Below are 18,789 nucleotides of genomic sequence, written 5' to 3'. Positions count from 1 at the left end.
CCTGGTACATGATGGATTATAGTAAGTGGATGTGAGTAGACCAGAGGACAGATAAGTAAATAGCAGTGTGTTAGCCAAGGTCCTCCATTTCAGCCTCCTGCAGATGACATCTCAGCTGGACCTCAATGTCCTGGCCCACATCACGTACCTCAGATGACACATGTGACACAGGTCACCTTCCTGCAACCATTGCCACAGCTTCTCCCATGGATGGACACTTGCACTTTACCAGGCATTGGTCCAGGCAGGGACTTAGCTGGAGAAGGTGATGTCGCCCTGGGCTCTAACCCTCTTTAGGCATCAAAAAGGGAGTGAGGGGAGGGGCCGAGGGGAAGCAGGGAGCTGAACCTGTATCCACAGCACGGCCCACAGTCATCCCTCATCTGGTTTCAGTAACAGGAGAGCTTTCTCCATGAGTGGACATCAGGGGACCTCGGAAGACTGCCATAGCCACCCCCTTCTTCCCGCTCTCACTGGCGATGGAGCGTAATTCCTTGGTTTGGGTACCAGCTGTGCATTTTCCTAACTGTGGGCCAGAGAATTTAAAACCCTCAACCCGCATGTCCTCGGGAGCCTCCTGAGATCCGTGCTGCCCACATCATGTGGTTGCCACAAAAGCAATGGATACAACAGGCATGTATTCCTTCTCCCTAGAAGTCAAATTCTTTGTAGTAGCATTAATAACAGTGATGAGTAATTACTCCAGGTAACATTTAAATTCTTCATTGTTGTAGGCATTATCCTGAATACATGAAACATGTAATTCGTCTAATTCTAAAAAATCTTGAAAGAAAGGGGGAGAAACCGTTGATATATCCCCATGTAACACAAGAGGTCCCTGAAATAATAAGAAATAATTTGCTTAGGTCATAGCTTGGAGGGAGAGGATTTGGACCCAGCAATCTGACTTAGAGTCTGTGCACTTGCGCTCTGTTGAACTGCAAGCTGGAAATTACAGTGCACACATGTCACACCCACCACGCCTTCACCCACTCTTGTTTATTTGCTTGTAGCTACAACCACATAGCACCGTTGAACAGGGCTTGAGCTCACAGTACCAAGCTCTCTTAGGACAGAAGGGCATCGGGAGTGGGTGACTCACAAAAGAAGCCACTGTGAGTGGAGGGTCCCTCTCTTCTGAATCATTCCACATGTATGATTTCATTTAGCCTCATGTCGATCCTACAACATCCGGGATTCTCATACCACAGTGTCAAGCAGAAAGCAGAGTCTCAGAGAGATAATGCCACTTGCTCAGGACACACAACCTGCAGATGGCAAAACAACGATTCACGTTCAGGAGGCGCTCTGTCCCTGCCCCTCTTCCTGCCTCAACCTCTGCATCTGATACCATGGAGTAGCTGAGACTCTCCCTAACAGAAACTGCTCTTTTCTCCCCTCTCTTCACTCATCTTTCTCTCCCAGTGTCCTCCTCTCCTCCTTACCAGGAGGACCAGATCCAAATTAGAGGCCCCTGGTTCTACAGCCTTCTGATGGGTCATTCCTCCCCACCAACTCCTCCCTCCCTGCTCATGGAACTGCAGTCTCTAATTGGAAACCTCCCTGGCACCTGCAGACCTCTTTAAAGAAATTGCAGGACAGGAACAAACAGTCATTATATAGTAGATAAAGATAAATGATGCCAACCCTCTGGGACTCCAGGTCATATCTCTGCTTCTGTTCCTCAGTATCTCCATCAGAATGATGAGAATCTTCGATTCCATGGTATCTAAGGCCACATCTTCAAATGATGGAATGCACTTGGGGCAGACAGAAGAAGTTTAGATATTTGAGATGCTGTGCCATCATAGAAATATGTTCAAATCCGAGTAATGGGTAATAACTTTCTTGCTACATGATAAAAAAGCACCTGATTTTTTGAAACCTGTAGTATGTTTTTTCAGATTATTTTCAAGATTAAAAGAGAGCATAACCAGAAGTTGCACGTATGGCCAGAATATCTATATTGTTAGCTCACAGAGTTCATTTTAGTTTTAGGCATTGATAAGATTTCACAGTGGGAGATTTCATATTCAAAAATCAAGGCAGGACAAGTATACCAACTTGTTCTGCAATTACAGTCCTGCAATTTAACAAGAACCATGGGTCTCAAATGTGATTGGCATCAGAATCCCTTAGCCACTTGGCCAAACAGATTTGAGATCTTCAGCCCCAGAGTTTTGCTTCATTAGCATAGGGTGGGACCTGAGTAGCTGCATCAACAAGGTTCCCATGGCAATGAGGTTGCTGCTCAAGGGACCACACTTTGAAAACCATGAACCTTTGTTGTGCAAAAGCTTTTAAGTTTCATTAGGTCCCATTTGTTTATTTTTGCTTTTATTTCCAATATTCTGGGAGGTGGGTCATAGAGGATCCTGCTGTGATTTGTCAGAGAGTGTTTTGCCTATGTTCTCCTCTAGGAGTTTTGTAGTTTCTGGTCTTACATTTAGATCTTTAATCCATTTGGAGTTTATATTTTTGTGTATTGTGTTAGAAAGTGTTCTAGTTTCATTCTTTTACAAGTGGTTGACCAGTTTTCCTAGCACCATTTGTTAAAGAAGTTGTCTTTTTTCCATTGTATATCCTTGCCTCCTTTGTCGAAGATAAGGTGTCCATAAGTTCGTGGATTTATCTCTGGGCTTTCTATTCTGTTCCATTGATCTATATTTCTCCTAGATGCCCATCAGCAGACGAATGGATAAGGAAGCTGTGGTACATATACACCATGGAATATAATACCTAGCCATTAAAAAGAATTCATTTGAATCAGTTCTAATGAGATGGATGAAACTGGAGCCCATCATACAAAGTGAAGTAAGCCATAAAGATAAAGAACGTTACAGTATACTAACACATATATATGGAATTTAGAAAGATGGTAATGATAACCCTATATGCAAAACAGAAAAAGAGACACAGATGTATAGAACAGACTTGTAGACTCTGTAGGAGAAGGCGAGCATGGGATGTTTCGAGAGAACAGCCTCGAAACATGTATATTATCTATAGTGAAACAGATCACCAGCCCAGGTTGGATGCATGAGACAAGTGCTCGGGCCTGGTGCACTGGGAAGACCCAGAGGGTTCGGGTAGAGAGGGAGGTGGGAGGGGGGATCGGGATGGGGAATATATGTAAATCCATGGCTGATTCATGTCAGTGTATGACAAAACCCACTACAGTATTGTAAAGTAATTAGCCTCCAACTAATAAAAATAAATGAAAAAAGAAAAAAGAAAACCATGAACCAAGCTAAGAAGAGTGGCTCTCTTCTCAGGAGGGGAGTATTCTCTCCAGTTTCAATCATCCCCACCATTTCTTATGGTCTGCCTGCCTCAACTCCAACTCCAAATACTTCAATTCACATTACACACTTCTCCTGGAGGGCATTTAAAATTGGGACCTGTGAGGTGGGCTCATAGTAAGTGGTGATAAAAGATAGCTTGCTGTTCTTTAACAATCTTTTCAATTAATTATCATTATTCCTTTCTTACAGATGAAGATACAAAACTACAACTATAGAAAAGTGACTTTCTGGAACACAAACAGCTGAAAAGCAGGAGGAAGACACTTGCCTGTTTTTCAAGTGTTCCCAGATATTTCAATTTCACTAATATACAAACATACAAACACCACCCAGGCAAATCTAGTTGATATTAACACAGATGATGCATCAAAGATTTTGGACATGACTTCATGAGTGTCACATCATATTCACAAGAATAGGAGGTGGTTCTAGCCTCTCTGGCAGCATCCAGGTGGCCATGTTCCCAAGGCTCTTGTAGTGCTGGTGGGGTGGAGGAAGAAGGTGAGGATGCAGTGATGAAGATTACAGCAAGAATCAGAAATTCACATCCCAGGCTCTACTTTCACTCCAGTCTTGAGGAGCTTTTCTCCTACATTGTTTCCATACTTACTTCAATATTTATGGACTGTATTTTTTGTGCCTGGAGCTGTGCAATATTCTGAGGATAAATAGAAGACTTGCTCTCAGGGTGCTTAGAGCCAACTGGATGAGAGATAAGTAAAGCAAATAGTCGAATGGGAACGGAAAGAGGCAGATTTCTGCTGAGAAAGGTAGTGTTGAGAAGCAAGAGGGAAAGGCTGAATATTATCACAAGCAGCCAGAGCTCAGCCCTGACTGGATCCTCCTTGGACTTCAGCTTCTCAGGGAACGCGGTGGCCTCTGCAAAAGGAGAGGAACTTGCTGGCTGAATCTCTGAAGCCCCAGACCTGGACACTGTGTGCCTGGACAGGACCTAGTCCTGCCTAGAAATGAGCAACCACAGTGCTCTCAGGATCGCAGTGACCACCAGAAGGAAGTGAATTTTTGAAGCCAAGGTGGGGGACTCAGCAGCACTACTGACCTGCTCTGTGGGGTGCTGACTTACTCTTCCCATCTAGACAGGGGAGCATGAGGGTAAGCTCGGATTATCAGGATGGTGCCTCTAGGGCTGACCTTTTGCCAGCTGGCTCTGGAAGGACATGCTTAGCCCATGATTTCAAAGAACACTGCAGCCACTTCTCAGGAAAATAGTCACTGTGGGTGGTTTTGAGGAGTGTGTACCCTCCTGAGCTCCACTTCTTTCCCCAGCCCTTCCCCTCTCCCCTGCCCTTCAGGCTGTCTTGCCCAGGATAGGATACCACCAGCAGGGGTCTTAACACAGGCCAGCCTCTGATGTAATCTATGTTCTTAACATTTTAACTACCATATACAATGTTCTCCCAGAACCTGTACTTGAGTTGTAGAAGTGTCTGATTATTTTGGTTTTGCAGGGACCCATGTGTGAAGGCTCCAGGCAGACCTCAGCCTGCAGGGCTGTAGCAACGGGAGGATATTGATAAAATAGAAAAATGGGCAGCACAGTTGGAATTAAAAGGTGAACAACAGAAAATACCAGCTTGTTTGCAATAGAGAGTGGTAGGGGTGCAGGGGTGTGAATATGAAAAGACCTTTTCATATCCTGTTCTGTAGAACATTAGTATTAATGTTGTTAGGCTTCAGATCCACAGAGTAATATTGTGAATAATTACATATCATTACTGAATATTTATGCATGAATTGGCATGTCATCAATGATTAGCTCCAAATAGGATAAGAATAAAAGATACACATTAAGAATATTCTCCATATGTTCATCATGACTGGAGCTGGACAGTGGTCCACCAGTTTATAATACTATGATCTGTACATGTGTATAGTTGAAAGTTTCCACTATAAAAAACACAGTGAGAAGCCATCATGATTTAATGGAGAATGGCATGGAAGAAAACCCCCCACTGTGTTCACTTTGTTTACATCATGGGCACTGGAATAAAGAAATATTGAGGGAATACTGATACTCTGACTTATATAAGAAGTATTAGTTTGGTCTTCTAACCATTCCTGGAACTGAGCTCCTAAAATGATTGGATTTCCTAAGAAATGGCAGCATCAAGGGTGTCTTTTATAATGTGAGGAAGGTGACCAGCAAAGCCTCAACCTAACCTTAGAACCTAAGGTTCTAACCTTAGAACCTTAGGAGGTGGGTTGCCTGGGTAACTAACACGGGATTTGGTGGTTGAGTTTTTTGAGTTTTTTACTTTATACATTTTTTTTCACTGTATGATAATTGCTTTACAGAATTTTGCTGGTTTCTGTCAAACATCAACAAGAATCAGCCATAGATATAGGTTTTAATTCCCACCTTCGGCTTTTCCCTTGCCCCCAAACCTCAAGGAGTGGCAAGGGTTAGAAGGGTGAATACATCACAAATGGCTAAAGAGTTAATGAATCTTTATTTGTGATGAAGCCTCTACAGAAGTCTCAACAGAGCAAGATATTCACATTATTCTAATAAACTGAGATCAATCCATGCAACAGTATGGATACACACTTCATCACAGCTCACCTGGACAATGCACCAGTCCACCCAGGGGCCTCTGTCTCTGCCCTTCACCCCATAAAGGCCACTCTTCACATGACAGCCACAAGGACCCTGTTTGAAGCATATTCCATGGCTCCAGTGACCAGTCCCTCAGCGACCCCTAGCTTTCTGAGAGTCAAATTCTGATTCTTACAATTCTACAAACCTCTTCATGACTTGTCACCAGAGCCTCTGTCTCATGCCTTCCACTCCTCTGCCCCTCAACCACTCTGGTCCTGGGTGCTGTTTACTCAGGCACTTTTTTGGAAGGCTCTGCTCAAAACCTCCTTATCACAGAGCATTTCCCTGATGCTTGTCAGTCTCCTTTATCCACATCACTCTCTTTCTTCAGAACACTCCTCATAACAGGCATAGGATTTTCCCCAACATTATTGTGTTTCCCTCCTTTACTGTGTGTATATTATTCTACTATATTTTGTTTACAGCCATTTCCCTACTCAAACAACTATGCTCTCAGAATCAAAAAGATACATTTTGATAAATATTTCACAAGTAAATGATTCTCCTACTTCATACTCATGCCAAGACACTGTCACTGAAGAGAGTGGATAGAGTAAAATTCCTATTAGTCTCTATGATGATGAGGCTTAACTCTATAATTATGAGGGTAACTGTCATGTGAATCATAGGAAAATAAAATATAGTCTGATAGGTGATAGCAAGGTGAAGGGCATTGAGTCTTAACTAAGATCATACCAGCCTGGAAAAAGGTGTCTAGGCCCCGTGAGGAAACTCAACAAAGTACTGCATTTCTTGCTGCCCGCAGTTACCTCTGAAGAGAAGACCCTCAGCTGTCACTCAACTCTCTGATTAATTTCATCACAGAGAAATGATCATTATTTGACACTTTTTTTTTAATATGTCAAGAAGAAACGTAGGTAGGTTGACAAGTCTTTCACACTAAAATGCTTTGGTGGAAAATGGACACCTCTGACCACAAAGGTGTAAATTCTCTGTACTCATGACTGGTAATGCTTTCAAAAATCTCTAGAAACATGGTGCTCCAGCTCTCATGAAAGAGCTGCAGATGGGAATATCCCAGGACACACAGCATGCAGGTGGTTAGGATGAGGACAAGACACATTCTGTCACAACTCATTTAATCAAGTCCCTGATTCTGCCAGGAATTCTGAAAATGCAGAGAACTACTGAGGGGTTCCGAGTGCTCTGTTCAACGTATTATAGCCCCCTGTCCTTGAGCCTCACCCCAGACACAAATGGAGGAAAAGAGTGAGTCTGGGTTTTGTCCCTGACACCAAACATGTGGGGTGTCTGCCAACAGCAACCAGTTCCTCCAGACCCACTGGACATCCAGGAGTCAACTCATCTGACACTAAATCCCCAAAGGTTACCCAGAAACCACAGGGTGAGGGCTCCATCCCTGAGGATGGCCCACACTTCAAGTGTTGATCACAAGTCCTGGGGTCACTTACACGTGTGACCAACTAACTGTCAATTCAGAGATTCTTTGACCCAATTTCCAGGTTGAACATGTTATCAAAACCACTCACAGAACTGGGGAACTTTTACTTATGGTCCCCAGTTATTATAAAGGTTAAAACACTGAGACAGTGATTGGGAGAAGAAGCATAAGGCAAAGAGAGACGAGGAAATGTCCAGCATCCACCCCATCTAAGGACATCCCCCCTTTACAAACCCTTGATGTTATCAACCTTCTAAAGCTCACTGAATCCAGTGTACATGGGATTTAATTGAGGGTTTAAAGTAGTCAATTTGATTGAATTTTTGGCCATTGTTGATGGAATTCAATATCAGTTCTCTCTTCTCCCCAGAGGGACTGGTGACTGATAATTCTAACCCTCTAATCATCTGATGGCATATTCTGGAGTCCAGGTATACACAGATACTATCTAACACCTGATTCATAACATATTTTCATTACTTATAGAAAGACAATAAATTCCAAGAATATCTGGAGTCAAGGGGCACGAACTAGGATGAAGATCAAATTTGGATCTTTTTACTATTCTAAGGGGACGGGGGTGTGGTTATGGACAAGAAAGATACCAGGAATAGACAGTTTCAGAGAAGAAGTTCATGATTTTGTAAGATGAAATGGGATATATTTATTAAAAGCAGACACATAGTGATACTTTTCGAGAGCAAAGTAATGTCTCTGGAGTTCAATTACTCACTTCCGAGGAGAAATCCAAAGAGGGCTGGCAGCATCCACCACACCCTTCTTCCTACTCCTTCCATGCACTCACCTCCTTTCCCTCCAGTCTGTAGAGGAGAGGTGAGCTGGGACTTACTCTGGACCCAGTTGCTGGTTTTACAACCCAGAATGCTGGCCACCAGGGTACCCAGGAGCAGGACTGCAGAAAGGCAGAATCTGCTCACATTTGTGACCTTGCAGAAGGGCGTCTATGGAAAGACAGGTGTTGACAGATCTGTTTACAACCCAGCAGATGTGTAAGAACAGGCCAGAAGGAGGGGAGTGAGGAAATGGAGGATTTGAGGTCAGTCATGTACATGTAATCTTCCCACCTTCCATTGTCCTGCTTCTGTCTGTCCGTGTATGTCTGCTCAGTAACTTGTCTGGTCTGACTCTTTGAGACCCCATGGACTGTAGTCTGCCAGGATCCTCTGTCCTACTTCTGTTTGCTTGAGTGAAATGCCCAGGAAGTACAATTCTCAAACTTGACTCTGTCTGTGGTCTTGTGACAACACAGAATGTGATTCTATGTGTAGAATTCTGTCCAGTATGGTCACTGAAGGGGCATTCTGGCACCCAGAGACATGCATGGCACATGATGGATGGTCTGTGAGTGGATGAGATCAGACTAAAGGACTCTCAGGTGATCAGCAGTGTGTTAGCCCAGGTCCTCCTTTACATCCTCATGAAGAGACTTCATATCTACCTGTCAATGCTCCCCCTCTCACATTAACTCCACCTACTTCAGAAGACAGGTATGACACAGGTAAGCTTCCTGCAACCATTGTTGCAGCATCTCTACTGAAACACACAAGCTCTTTTCTGGCAGTGGTTCAAAGAGATGTTGAGCTGGGGAAGAGCAGCGCCATCTGCAGCACAAACGCTGATATTCTGGTAGCAATAGAGTAAAGGGAGTGGGCAGAAGGGAAGTAGAGACATAAACACATCTCTAGAGCATGACCACCCACTGCCCCTCACCTGGTTTCACCAACAGGAGAGCTACCTGCCAGAGTGGACCTCAGGGACTAGAGTGGATCTCAGGGAACTTGGAAGATTACCTACCACCTGTATACACCCACTACAACCTGGAACTCAACATTAGTGGGTTTTGGAACAGAGGAACTCAGTTTAAGCCTCAGTTCTGCCTTTTCCTAACAATGTGACCTGGGGCTGGAAATTACCCTCTTCTGCACTTGAAACGTGATATCGTGTTGCTTATATCCTGGGGCTGTTATGAATCATTAGAGGCCCTAGATATATATTCTTCTCCCTGCAGAATCAAAGTCCTTTGAAATAATAATGATGAGTAATTATTATAATTAACACTTAACTTAATTGTCCAGAGAATCAAATAGACAAGGAGGGGTGGGAAAGGGGCTGGGCGTGGGTGAGATCAATCAGTGAAGCAAGAGGGCTTTTGCTTACCTCTGAGGAACAAGGAGACCTAATTGGAATTGGGACGATGACTCCACTCTAGCACTGAGGCAGTTTCCTGAGGGTGAAATTCTAGAAGATGACTCTACTACAGTCAATTTTATTTCCTCCTGTCTTTACTACAGTTGACAGCACATTTAAAGAGCAGTCAGGAACAGAGGAAAATAAAATTCTGTGCTTCTAGAAATTTTTTTTTAGTCTGAGGTGTTCAAATACATTAGCAACAAAATCACCATGGTTCTTGAAGTACCCAAATCTGGGCATTTCTTAATGCAGATATCATCTTTCCCTTTTTACTAAAAAAGAATCTATGTCTCAGGGAGATGAAATGACTTGCCTAAGATCACAAAGCACAGTGAGTTACTGAAGCCAAACTCTTTTCATTAATATCAAATCATTTTCATTACACAGTTACAAAGTAATAATTATTAAATTTTAAATAGCATATAGTATGACTGCTCTTCTTGGATCACTGCCTTTTTGTGGCAAAGGGGCTTTTGTAACTCAACGAATCTATGAGCCATGCCATGTAGGGCCACCCAAGATGGACAGGTCATAGTGGAGAGTTCTGACAAAACGTGATCCACTGGAGAAGGAAATGGCATACCACCCCAGTATATTTGCCATGGAACCTTATGAACTCTATAAAAGGACAAAAGCATATGACACTGAAAGATGAGTCCCCCAGGCTGGAAGGTGTTCAATATACTGCTGGGAAAGAGCAGAGGAGAACTACTAATAGCCCCAGAAAGAATGAAGTGATAGGGCCAAAGCGGAAACGACACTCAGTTGTGGATGTGTCTGTTGATGAAAGTAAATTCTGATGCTGCAAAGAACAGTACTGCATAGGAACCTGGAATGTTAGGTCCCTGAAGCAAGGTAAATTGGACATGGTCAAGCAGGAGATGATAAGAATAAACTTTGACATCTTAGGAATCAGTGAATGAAAATAAATGGGAATGGGCATAATTAATTCAGAAAACCAATTTATCTACTAGTATAGGCAAGAATTCCATAGAAAATAATGGAGTAGCCCTCATAATCAACAAAAGAGTCTGAAATGCAGTAATTGGGTGCAACCTCAAAAGTGACAGCATGTTCTCAGTTTGTTACCAAGCCAATTAATGTCACAGTAATTCCAGTCTATGCCCCTTCCCATCAATGTTGAAGAAGCTGAAATTGATCACTTCTAAGAAGACCTAGAAGACCACCTAGTTCAGTTCAGTTGCTCAGTCATGTCTGTTTATTTGCAACCCTATGGACTTCCGCGTGCCAGGCTTCCCTGTCCATCATCAACTCCCGGAGCTTGCCCAAACTCGTGTCCATCTAGTTGGTGATACCATCCAACCATCTCATCTTCTGTCGCCTCCCTCTCTTCCTGCCTTCAATCTTTCCAGCATAAGGGTCTTTTCTAAGGTTCATCACATCAAGTGGCCAGATTTGGAGTTTCAGTTTCAGCATCAGTCCTTCCAATGAATATTAGGACTGATTTCCTTTAGGATTGACTGGTTTGATTCCCTTGCAGTCCAAGGGACTCTAAAGAGTCTCCTTCAACACCACAGTTCAAAGCATCAATACTTCAGTGCTCAGTTTTTTTTATAGTCCAACTATCACATTCATACATGACTACTGGAAAAATCATAACTATCACTAGATGGACTTTTGTAGGCAAAGCAATGTCTCTACCTTTTAATATGCTGTTTATGTTGGTCATAGATTTTCTTCCAAGAAGCAAGCATTTTTTAATTTCATGGCTTTTAATTTCACCATCAGCAGTGATTTTGGAGCACCCAAAAATAAAATCTATCATTGCTTCCATTGTTTCCCCATCTATTTGCCATGAATGATGGGATTGGATGCCATGATCTTAGTTTTCTGAATGTTGAGTGTAAGCCAACTTTGTCACTCTCCTCTTTCACTTTCATCAAGAGGCTCTTTAGTTCTTTACTTTCTGCCATAGGGTGATGTCATCTGCATATCTGAAGTTATTGATAATTCTCCTGGCAATCTTGATTCCAGCCTGTGCTTCATCCAGCCTAGCATTTTGCATCATGTATTCTGCATATAAGTTAAATAAACAGGCCAACAATATACAGCCTTGACATACTCCTTTCCCAGTTTGTAACCAGTCTGTTGTTTCATGTCTGGTTCTAACTGTTGCCTTTTGACCTGCATACAGATTTCTCAGGATGCAGCTCAGGTGGTGTGGTATGCCCATTTCTTTCAGAGTTTTCCCCAGTTCGTTGTGATCCACACAGTTAAAGGCTTTAGAGTAACCAATAAAGCAGAAATAGATGTTTTTTTCTGGAACTCTCTTTTTCAATGATCCAGTGGATGTTGGCAATTTGATATCTGGTACCTCTGCCTTTTCTAAATCCATCTTGAACATCTGGAAGTTCTTGGTTCATGTATTGCTGAATCCTGGCTTGGAGAATTTTGAGCATTACTTTAGTAGCCTGTGAAATGAGTGCAATTGTGCGGTAGTTTGAACATCTTTAGCATTGCCCTTCTTTGGGATTGGAATAAAAAGTGACCTGTTCTAGTCCTGTGGCCACTGCTGAGTTTTCCAAATTTGCTGGCATATTGAGTGCAGCACTTTCACAGCATCATCTTTTAGGATCTGAAATAGCTCAGCTGGAATTCCATCACCTCCTCTAACTTTGTTTGTAGTGATGCCTCCTAAGGCCCACTTGACTTCATATTACAGGATGTCTGGCTCTAGGTGAGTGATCACAGCATTATGGTTATCTAGGTCATTAAGAGATTTTTCCTATAGTTCTGTGTTTCTTGCCACCTCTTCCTAATATCTTCTACTTCTATTAGGTCCATACCATTTCTTCCCTTTACTGTGCCTATCTTTCCATGAAATGTTCCCTTGGCAACTCTGATTTTCTTGAAGAGATCTCAGGTCTTTCCCATTCTATTATTTTCTTCTATTTATTTGCATTGATCACTGAGGAAGGCTTTCATATATTTCTTTGCTATTCTTTGGAATTCTGCATGGATATATCTTTCTTTTTCTCCTTCACCTTTAGCTTCTCTTCTTTTTTCAGCTATTTGTAAAGCCTCCTCAGAAAACCATTTTGCCCCTTTGCATTTCTTTTTCTTGGGGATGGTCTTGATCACTGCCTCCTGTACAATGTCGCAAACTTCCATCCATAGTTCTTGAGACACTCTATCATATCTAATTCCTTGAATATATTTGTCACTTCCACTGTATAATCATAAGGGATTTGATTTAGGTCAGAACTGAATGGTCTAGTCGTTCTCGCTACTTTCTTCAATGTAAATCTGAATTTTGCAATAAGGAATTCATGATCTGAGCCACAGTCAGCTCCCAGTCTTGTATTTGCTGACTGTAAATAGCTTCTCCATCTTCGGTTGCAAGGAATACAATCAATCTGATTTTGGTATTGACCATCTGGTGATGTCCATGTGTAGAGTCTTCTCTTGTGTTGTTGGAAGAGACTATTTGCTATGACCAGTGCATTCTCTTGGCAAAACTCTGTTAGCCTTTGCCCTGCTTCATTTTGTACTCCAAGGCCAAACTTGCCTATTACTCCAGGTATCTCTTGACTTTCTACTTTTGCATTCCAGTCCCCTATGATGAAAAGGACATCTTTTTGGTGTTAGTTCTAGAATGTTTTGAAGGTCTCCACATAACCTTTCAACTTCAGCTTCTTTGGCATCAGTGCTTGAGGCATGGGCTTAGATTACTGTGTTATTGAATGATTTGTCATGGAAACAAACATAGATTATACTGTCATTTTTGAGATTGCCCCCAAGTACTGAATTTCACACTCTTTTGTTGACTATGAGGGCTACTTCATTTCTTCTAGGGATTCTTGCCCACAGTAGTAGATATAATGGTTATCTGAATTAAATTCACCCTTTCCAGTCCACTTTAGTTCACTGATTCCTAAAATGTCAGTGTTCACTCTTGCCATCTCCTCTTTGACCACTTCCAATTTACCATGTTTAGTTCACTGATTCCTAAAATATCTATGCTCACTCTTGACATCTCCTGTTTGACCACTTCCAATTTACCTTGATTCATGGACCTAACATTCCAGGTTCCAATGCAGTATTGTTCTTTACATCATCGGACATTACTTCCATCACCATCACATCCACAGCTGAGCGCTGTTTTTGCTTTGGCTCTGTCTCTTCATTCTTTCTGGAAATATTTCTCCACTCTTCTCCAGTAGCATATTGGGCACCTAACAACCTGGGGAGTTCATCTTTCAGTGTCGTATCTTTTTGCCTTTTCATACTGCTCATGGGGTTTTCAAGGCAAGAATACTGAAGTGGCTTGCCATTCCCTTCTCCAGTGGACCATGTTTTGTCAGAACTCTCCACTATGACCTGTCTGTCTTGGGTGACCCTACACAGCATGACCCATAGTTTCATTGAGTTAGACAAGGCTGTGGTCCATGTGATCAGTTTGATTAGTTTTCTGTGATTGTGGTTTTCTGTGATTCAAGAGAATGTTGGATCCCATGAAAAAAAGATACCCCAAGTTCAAGGGCAAAGGAGAAGCCCCAGCAAGATGGTAGGAGGGGCAAAATCACATTTAGAATCAACTTTCATACCCACCAGAGATATTCGGAGGGTTCAGACAAAACCTTGTGTGCACCAGAACCCAGAGACTCCACAGAGAATGTGCCAGGCCTGCCTTTGAGTGTTTGAGTGTCTCCTGTGGTGGCGTGGGTCAACAGTGGCCTGCTGCAGGGGAAAGGGCTCTGGGTGCAGCGGACCTGGGTCACACGGCGTGTGGCATAAGCCCTCCCAGAGGAGGTCACCATTAAGCCCACCTTATAGCTGCCAAGCAGACGACCCGCAAACTGCAAAGCAATTATACCAAATAAACTCTCGTACTATTAACAAAGTTCTAAGACCCACAACAGAATTTCCAATCTGGGGATCTGACAGACGGACTGAGAATCCCCAGGGAATTTGACTTCGGAGGCCAGTGGGATTTGATTATAGAACTTACACAGGATTCAGGAAACAGACTCTTGGAGGGCACAGACAAAACCTTGTATGCACCAGGACCCAGGAGAAAGGAGCAGTGATCCCACAAGAGACTGACCCAGACTTGCCTGGGAGTGTCCAGGAGTCTAAGGTGGAGGTATGGGTTGACAGGGATCTGCTGCAGGGTCAGGAGCACTGAATACAACAGTGAGTGCACAACCTTTTGAAGGAGGTCGCCATTATCTTTATTACCCCTGCTATAGTTTAGTCTCAGGTCGAAAAGAGGGAGGGAACACAGCCCCTCCCATCAACAGAAAATTGAGTTAAAGATTTACTGAGAATGGCCCCGCCCATCAGAACAAGACCCAGTTTACCCCACAGTCAGTCTCTCCCATCAGGAAGCTTCCAGAAGCCTCTTATCCTTATCCATCAAGGGGTAGACAGAATGAAAACCACAATCACAGACCTCCTAGAACTAACACACACACAAAATAAAATGTTCAATTCATCACTGGGTATTGGAATGCAAATATAAGAAGTCAAGAGATACCTGCAGTAACAGGCAAGTTTGGCCTTGGAGAACAAAATGAAGCAAGGCAAAGTCTAACTGAATTCCGCCAAGAGAATGCACTGGTCATAGCAAATACCCTCTTTTAACAGCACAAGAGACAACTTTACACATGAACATCACCAAATGGTCAGTACTGAAATCAAATCGGTTGCATTGTTTGTAGCTGAAGATGGAGAAGCTGTGTAGAGTCAGCAAAAGCAAGACCTGGAACTGACTATGGCTCAGATCATCAGGTTCTCATAGAAAAATTCAGGCTTAAACTAAAGAAAGCAGGGGAAACTACTAGGCCAACCAGGTATGACTAAATCAAATCCATTATGAATATGTAGTAGAGGTAACAAATAGATTCAAGGGATTAGAACTTGTGAACAATATGCCTGAAGAACTATGAACAGAGATCCATATTATTTTATAGGAGGAAGCAAACAAAACTATTCCAAAGAAAAAGAAAAACAATAAGGCAAAGTGGTTACCTGAGGAGGTTTTACAAGTAGCTGAATAAAGAAGAGAAGGAAAAAACAAGGGAGGAACAGAAAGCTATATCCAACTAAATACACAGTTCCAAAGAACAGCACAGAGAGAAAAGAAGGCCTTCTTCAATGAACAGTGCATAAAACTAGAAGAAAACAAAAGAAGGAGAAAGACCAGAGATCTCTGCAGTAAAACTGGAAATATCAAGGGAACATTTCACCCAAAGATGGGCACAATAAAAGACAGAAAGGTGGAGACCTAGTAAATGCTGAAGAGATCAAAAAAGATGGAAAGACTACATGGAAGAACTGTACAAAAAAGATCTTAATGAACCAGATTAGTATGATGGTGTGGTCAGACACCCAGAGGCAGACATTCTGGACTGCCAAGTCAAGTGGGCCTTAGGAAGCACTGCTGTTAATGAAGCTAGTGGATACAATGGAATTCCAGTAATTATGCAAAACCCTAAAGGATGATGCAATCAAGGCTGCATTCAATATGTCAGCAAATCTGGAACACTCAGCAGTGGTCACGGATAGGAAAAGGTTGATCCTCATCCCAATTCCCAAAAAGGATAGGACTAAAGAATGTGCTAACTGTTGGGCAATTGCACCTACCTCCCATTCTGATAAAGTCGTGCCTTGAAATCTGGCATGCTGGGCTTCAGTGTTATGTGAACCAATAACTTCCAGATGTCCAAGCTGGGTTTAGAAAAGGCAGAGGAACCAGAGACCAAATTGCCAACATTGACTAGATAACAGAGAATGCAAGGGAATTTCATTAAAATATCTCCTCTGTTTCATCAACTATGTCTGGTGTGACCCTGTTTGTTTAACCTATACACTGAGCACATCATGAGAAATGCCAGGCTGGATGAGTTACAAGCTGGAATCAAGAGATGAGAGAAACATCAACAACCTCAGTTATGTGAATGATACCAGCCTAATGGTAGAAAGCGAAGAGCAACTAAAGAGCTGCTTGATGAGGGTGAAGGAGAAGAGTGAAAGAGCTGGCTTAAACTAAATAACTAAGATCATGGCATCTGGCCCCATTACTTCATGGCAAATAGAAGGGGAAAATGTGGAAGTAGTGACAGATTTCCTCTAAAACCACTGTGGATGGTGACTGCAGTTATGAGATCAGAAGATGATTGCTTCTTGTTAGGAAAACTATGACAAACCTAGACAGTGTGTTGAAAAGCAGAGACATTACTCTGCCTAAAAAGGTCCATATACTCAAGTCTAAGGTCTTCTCAGTGGTCATGTATGGTTCTGAGACCTGGACCAGAAAGAAGGTGGAACCCGAAGAATTGATACTTACAAAATGTAATGCTGGAGAACACTCCTGCAGGTCCCTTGGACAGCAAAGAGATCCAACTAGCCAATCTTAAGGAAAATCATTGCTGAATATTCATTGGAAGGGAAAAGCTGAAGCTGAAGTTACAGAATTTTGATTATCTGATGCGAACAGCCAACTCATTGGAAAAATCCCTGATACTAGGACAGATTGAGGGAAGAAAGAGAAAAAAGTGTCAGAGGATGAGATGGCTGGATGGCAAAACTGATGCAATTGACATGAACTTGGGCAAACTTTGGGAGAGGGACAGGGAGGCCTGGCATGCTGCAGTCCATGGGGTCGCAAAGAGTGTGACACACCTGCGTGACTGAACAACAATAACAGCAACAACATAGTATTACTATCACTATTATCATGTCTGAAATTCATCAAATGGTTACTCTGATAACACTGGAACAAAGCATTTAACAAATACATCTCTTTCACTCTCATCATGACCCTTTGAGATTGATAGAGAAAGAGAAAAGCAACCTCTGAGTTCCAAGACCTGAGCTGGTACCACAATGGCCCTTCTGTTCTCCTGCTCAACATAAACGTTTTACAATGCTTCCACACCAGATGAGACCATTCTGGGTTGGTGAAAGATCTACACAAAAATAGGACATTGGATAATCATGTTTGAGCACTGAGCAAAGGAAAACATTACACAAACCATCAATATGACCATACACCTTCCTATCTTGAGTGACTGTTAGTTCTTGGCCAAGTACTAACCCCTATCTAGTCTTTGCCTCTTAGAGTTAAGATTAAGATACTCAGAGAACTATCACACTTCCTAAATATCATCCATCCAGACAAAGCCAGCTATCTGAAATCGTCCCCAAATTCAGCTCAGAAGCCCACATCTTATAAGTTCTTTCTAACACTGTCTTAAGAGGACTGCATATTATTATCCAAGATAATACCACTTCCTTGCTGCAGTGAGTAATAAACTCAATGAGTTCAACTAGAAACGGGAGTATTTTAGTGTTCTCTGGTTAGAAACATTGACAAGTACAAGCCTTGTCCTTATTTTTATAAAGAAAGCAAAGCTCAGAGATGTTGACAGTTTTCCCAGGACTGGAAAGATATGAAAAAGAGTACCAACACCCTGTGTGTTCTCGTTTATTCAAATACTAATACTTGCTCTGGTCTCCGTGACATAGTGAAACAGATACTGTCTGTTTCCAAAGTTGCCTTCATTCTAAATCTTCCAAGATGCTGAGCAAGAAAGCATCATCAAAGACCCTCTGCTTGGGAGAGTAGGGACCTGCCATATTTGGAAATGAATACAGCAGCTAAGTGCCATCTCTATGTCTCCATTTCCTCCCTTGAAGGATTCTTAGCATGATGCATGGAAAAATGCAGGCAAAATGAGAACACAGAGCCAGGGATACTAAACAGTAGTTGCCCTTTCTTTATCTGAAGTTAGAAGCCCCCTCCCCACATGTGACCTCAAGGAATCAGATTTCTTAGAAAAGTGGACAACTGAACCTCACGCCCATTGTCCTCCTGAGAGTCAGGAGGACAACCTGCCCCCCAGTTTGACTGAACTTAGAAGTAAGAAGAAAAGTTGTCATGTTGACATGTGTATCTCCCAGGATTCTGTGTAACTTGTGCAGCTATTAAGAAGTCATTGATGACATAATGAGGTTGCTTCCTATACCTGGTAGGGCACAGTCTGTGGAAAGGTAAAGGTTAGGTGCTGACAGTCTGCAGAACAGTGAGAAGGACCACCATTTCCATGGACCCTATTGGTTGAGGTTTGTAATTACAAACAACAGACTCCACTCTAGTCAGTTTAATTTTGAATGTGCATTTATTGAAATATAGCCCATAGGGCTTGAGGCTACAGAAATGAAAATTGCAAATCCTTGTACAGTCAAGAAACATTTTTAAATGA

At 42.4% G+C, this 18,789-nt stretch overlaps 1 long non-coding RNA gene across 2 annotated transcripts; it reads right to left on the bottom strand.

Annotated features, from left to right (window-relative positions):
• Positions 1 to 366: 366 nt before the first annotated feature.
• LOC110149147 (uncharacterized) lies at positions 367 to 8,583 on the bottom strand. 2 transcript variants are annotated; one of them, XR_002317371.2, is made up of 3 exons: positions 8,082 to 8,583; positions 1,648 to 1,760; positions 367 to 1,268 (listed from the first exon to the last, which is right to left on the bottom strand). It is a non-coding gene; the product is annotated as an uncharacterized lncRNA (long non-coding RNA). The 2 variants fall into 2 exon arrangements; XR_002317370.2 differs by having other exon boundaries at positions 8,154 to 8,583.
• Between the last annotated feature and the right edge of the window lie 10,206 nt (positions 8,584 to 18,789).

This window comes from Odocoileus virginianus, chromosome 9 (assembly GCF_023699985.2).
Source record: "Odocoileus virginianus isolate 20LAN1187 ecotype Illinois chromosome 9, Ovbor_1.2, whole genome shotgun sequence".
NCBI lineage: Eukaryota > Metazoa > Chordata > Mammalia > Artiodactyla > Cervidae > Odocoileus > Odocoileus virginianus.
Note: the sequence above shows the minus strand (reverse complement) of the source record. Positions and strands in the feature narration are given on the sequence as shown.